Source organism: Schistocerca piceifrons, unplaced genomic scaffold (assembly GCF_021461385.2).
Source record: "Schistocerca piceifrons isolate TAMUIC-IGC-003096 unplaced genomic scaffold, iqSchPice1.1 HiC_scaffold_1405, whole genome shotgun sequence".
Taxonomy (NCBI): domain Eukaryota; kingdom Metazoa; phylum Arthropoda; class Insecta; order Orthoptera; family Acrididae; genus Schistocerca; species Schistocerca piceifrons.
In genome coordinates, this window is record NW_025727242.1 from 92,501 (window position 1) to 97,500 (window position 5,000).

Genomic DNA, 5,000 nt, shown 5'->3' on the forward strand with positions numbered 1-5,000 from the left:
TTATTCAGAGTCACCAAGGCAAACGGACCGGACGAGCCGACCGATTGGTTTTGATCTAATAAAAGCGTCCCTTCCATCTCTGGTCGGGACTCTGTTTGCATGTATTAGCTCTAGAATTACCACAGTTATCCAAGTAACGTGGGTACGATCTAAGGAACCATAACTGATTTAATGAGCCATTCGCGGTTTCACCTTAATGCGGCTTGTACTGAGACATGCATGGCTTAATCTTTGAGACAAGCATATGACTACTGGCAGGATCAACCAGGGAGCTGCGTCAACTAGAGCTGAGCAGCCGGCCGCCCGGGAGTGTGTCCCGGGGGCCCGCGCGAACACGCAAGCGTCCGCTCAATCATTCTGCAAACAGGAGGAGGCTGAGCTCCCCTGCACAATACACCTCGAAACCCTCTCAGGTCCCGGCGGCGCGCAGCGCCGTCCCAAGTACTTGGTCGGGTTCGAGAGAGGCGCAATCGCCCGGAGTTAGGCGAGTAGACGCTTTCGGTGCGACCACCCGTGCTCCCAACTGAGCTTGCCGCTGCCGACAGAGGCCCGGGAGCGTGCTGTCGTGGCATTGCCGGCGGGAGACAACACGCGCCACCTACGGTGACCGGCAGCTCCAACGCCAGCGCCACAGAAGGACAAAAGCCCCACTTGGGTGCCGAAGCGAACTCTCCCAGCACAGCGCACACGCCAACACATCCGCACAGCTGCGATACAAACCACCAGCGAGAACCGCTGGGGCGACCGAGCAGCAGACGGCGTCGCGGCGCCGAGCGCCGGGCGGCGGCGCATCCTCAACGCACACAGTCCTCAATCGGACCAGCACACTGCAGATGTCCACCGCGCTTCGCACCGGGCCCGCGAGGACCTACTTTGGCCGCACGGCGCCGCGCGCAGGGTGCGCCGGCGCGCAGCTGCGACGCCTGCCGCGTCCGTCGGCCGGCGCGCCTGCCACTGGCCGCCCCCACCAGCCGGCTGTAGCGCGTGCGCCCACGCACCGCGCGGCCAGCACGCCGGGAGGCGCCCCCTCACCGGCCGGGGACGGTCCCACCCAGCCACCGCCGCGTATCGCTTCACACCCAGATGCCGTTCAGTTTCGTCGGCATGGTGGGTATCGCTGGAACAACCGGTTAGTACCTCAACCTATCGTCGCCATCACCGATTCACCCCTAGCGAGAACAACCGCACCACAACGGGTTACCATTTCTTCATTTGCGTAACTTCACCAGAAAACGTAGGCGTCCATCGCCATTTGCAACTTCAACCATTATTGCATGCCTGTGTCAGGTGTCACGCCACACTACGTCTGCCCACATACACGCAACAAAATGTGCACGCCTAGACAATACGTGGAAGGTGGCCCCCGTACGTATGCGATGTCCATTGCTCGAACGACTGTCAACCGGCTTCTGTAGCATGTCGCAGATATGGAACGCGCTGCACCATGCCATCACGGTGTGTGAGGAGAGACGACTAGGTCCGAATACATCAACAGACAGCTCATGCTGATCGCCATCCACGGCGTCCGTTCCTCCCACACGTCTCTATGGCGTACCACACTGCAATCCAGCTCTCATAGGGAGACGACACGTAGCTGCGTGCACAATATTTGCACTGTATGGTCCGCCGTTTTTGGGCGCAGTCGTTGTACGGTCACACATGTGCCACGATGTATCATTCAGTACATAAGGACGAATGTGCAGTACAGATTGTGGTTCACGCGTACGACATCAGCGGACAGTTGACACAGGCCGCACCACAACGTAGCCTGCGTACGTCGCATGCGAAGGGCATTGAACATGCAAACTTGTCACCAACCACCTTGCGAAGGCAGGGGGCAAGGTGGGGACGTGGGGAGAGGTGGGGGGGGGGGGGGGGCGGCATGTACGCCCTGCTGCCATCCACATTACAGTGTACAGCAGGAGCATGTGGAAAGTCAGCAAGACTTGCAAGGTGTTTAACATGAAGCGATACACAGGGGAGCGGGCAGTGCGAGTAGCGAACTATATTGCGAGGGTTGCGGGTGGGCAACACTACACTAATTGAACGAGTCGTATAACAATTACAGAGCAGGTTTAGGCGACAACGTGGGTTACGATAGGCGACAACGTGGGTTACGTTAGGGGACAACGTGGGTTACGTTAGGGGACAACGTGGGTTACGTTAGGGGACAACGTGGGTTACGTTAGGGGACAACGTGGGTTACGTTAGGGGACAACGTGGGTTACGTTAGGGGACAACGTGGGTTACGTTAGGGGACAACGTGGGTTAGGTTAAGGCACAACATGGGTTAGGTTAAGGCACAACATGGGTTAGGTTAAGGCACAACATGGGTTAGGTTAAGGCACAACATGGGTTAGGTTAAGGCACAACATGGGTTAGGTTACGGCACAACATGGGTTAGGTTAAGGCACAACATGGGTTAGGTTAGGGGACAACATGGGTTAGGTTAGGGGACAACATGGGTTAGGTTAAGGCACAACATGGGTTAGGTTAAGGCACAACATGGGTTAGGTTAGGGGACAACATGGGTTAGGTTAGGGCACAACATGGGTTAGGTTAGGGGACAACATGGGTTAGGTTAGGGGACAACATGGGTTAGGTTAGGGGACAACATGGGTTAGGTTAGGGGACAACATGGGTTAGGTTAGGGGACAACATGGGTTAGGTTAGGGGACAACATGGGTTAGGTTAGGGGACAACATGGGTTAGGTTAGGGGACAACATGGGTTAGGTTAAGGCACAACATGGGTTAGGTTAGGGGACAACATGGGTTAGGTTAGGGGACAACATGGGTTAGGTTAGGGGACAACATGGGTTAGGTTAGGGGACAACATGGGTTAGGTTAGGGGACAACATGGGTTAGGTTAAGGCACAACATGGGTTAGGTTAGGGCACAACATGGGTTAGGTTAGGGCACAACATGGGTTAGGTTAGGGCACAACATGGGTTAGGTTAGGGGACAACATGGGTTAGGTTAGGGGACAACATGGGTTAGGTTAGGGGACAACATGGGTTAGGTTAGGGGACAACATGGGTTAGGTTAGGGGACAACATGGGTTAGGTTAGGGGACAACATGGGTTAGGTTAGGGGACAACATGGGTTAGGTTAGGGGACAACATGGGTTAGGTTAGGGGACAACATGGGTTAGGTTAGGGGACAACATGGGTTAGGTTAAGGCACAACATGGGTTAGGTTAAGGCACAACATGGGTTAGGTTAGGGGACAACATGGGTTAGGTTAGGGGACAACATGGGTTAGGTTAGGGGACAACATGGGTTAGGTTAAGGCACAACATGGGTTAGGTTAGGGGACAACATGGGTTAGGTTAAGGCACAACATGGGTTAGGTTAGGGGACAACATGGGTTAGGTTAGGGGACAACATGGGTTAGGTTAAGGCACAACATGGGTTAGGTTAAGGCACAACATGGGTTAGGTTAAGGCACAACATGGGTTAGGTTAGGGGACAACATGGGTTAGGTTAGGGGACAACTTGGGTTAGGTTAGGGGACAACATGGGTTAGGTTAAGGCACAACATGGGTTAGGTTAAGGCACAACATGGGTTAGGTTAGGGGACAACATGGGTTAGGTTAGGGGACAACATGGGTTAGGTTAGGGGACAACATGGGTTAGGTTAAGGCACAACATGGGTTAGGTTAGGGGACAACATGGGTTAGGTTAAGGCACAACATGGGTTAGGTTAGGGGACAACATGGGTTAGGTTAGGGGACAACATGGGTTAGGTTAAGGCACAACATGGGTTAGGTTAAGGCACAACATGGGTTAGGTTAAGGGACAACATGGGTTAGGTTAGGGGACAACTTGGGTTAGGTTAGGGGACAACATGGGTTAGGTTAAGGCACAACATGGGTTAGGTTAAGGCACAACATGGGTTAGGTTAAGGTACAACATGGGTTAGGTTAAGGTACAACATGGGTTAGGTTAGGTTACACGTTGTTGTAAGGAAAGGTGTGGGGGGGGGGGGGGGGGCGGGGCGGCAGGTTCGTTGATAGTGATTATAGTAAGTGAATGCTTGTGACATGATGAGATTTGTCACGTCAGGATGCACCTTTGGCTTATTAGAGGCGGCGCTCCAATTCTATGCTTGTGTCAGACCTGTGTCTTTGACTCATGTCATTGTTTGTGCGCTGTGACAGGAGGTACTATTGTGATGTTGGGTGCACCGTTGTATAGGACATGTGTGGGTGTTGGTGCCTTATCTGCGCAATGGTGGATGTCGAAAGGGTGGGATATTCTATTTTCCGCATGGACCTCCTGGTCTGGTTGTGATAGTGTGGATTGTGTAATGTGGCGGAGAGGATGCACTGGATGTTGTTCCATGCTGGTGCTTACATATTGTATGTGCGCCTGTTAGAAGCAGAGAGTGGTGCGTGATCAGAGTGTCTGGCTGACGTGTGGTTCCCATTGTGGGCAGACTCTTTCAGCATGTATACGGACAGTTGTATATATTTTCTGTAGTTTGATGGCTCTGCATTGATTACTAATCAGCGCCGTGTGTACGGGTAATCTGGTTCCAGTCCACAATGTTCTATCTGTGTACATTAGTGACAAAGACTCCCCCCATGCAGTGGGGCTCGGTCTGTTATAACTCTTCCGCGTAATATATTTGCCCCACGTTTTTGCGAGTGCGAGTGCGAGTGCAACGCGCATGGGGACCGACATGCTGATGGCTCGGTATCGGACGCCGTACAGTGAGCAACGCGATCGCGTCTCTCGCTCGTAAGTGGTACAGGTCGCGGCTCATGTATAGGGACAGCGGGAATGTCGCATATTGGAAATAACTCTTCATGAAACGCAAGTTATAGGGGTGGATTGCACTTTACGAGTGCGGGAAACGTCCGCCGTTCATCCGCTGGAGGTGCGCGTTTGGCGGTTGGGGTGGTCCACGAACGGGTGCGGGTGGAGTCATTGCCGGTCCACGGCTTCGTGCGGCAGAGCCACTGGAGAATGGGTGCTATGGTCGACAGAGGCTGCAG

At 53.9% G+C, this 5,000-nt stretch overlaps 1 non-coding gene across 1 annotated transcript in view; it reads right to left on the reverse strand.

Annotated features, from left to right (window-relative positions):
- The window catches only part of LOC124733682, a 1,909-nt gene extending 1,638 nt beyond the window's left edge, over positions 1–271 (reverse strand). The window contains exon 1 of the ribosomal RNA XR_007009074.1: positions 1–271. This exon is cut by the window's left edge and continues 1,638 nt beyond it. This is a non-coding gene — a ribosomal RNA (small subunit ribosomal RNA).
- Between the last annotated feature and the right edge of the window lie 4,729 nt (positions 272–5,000).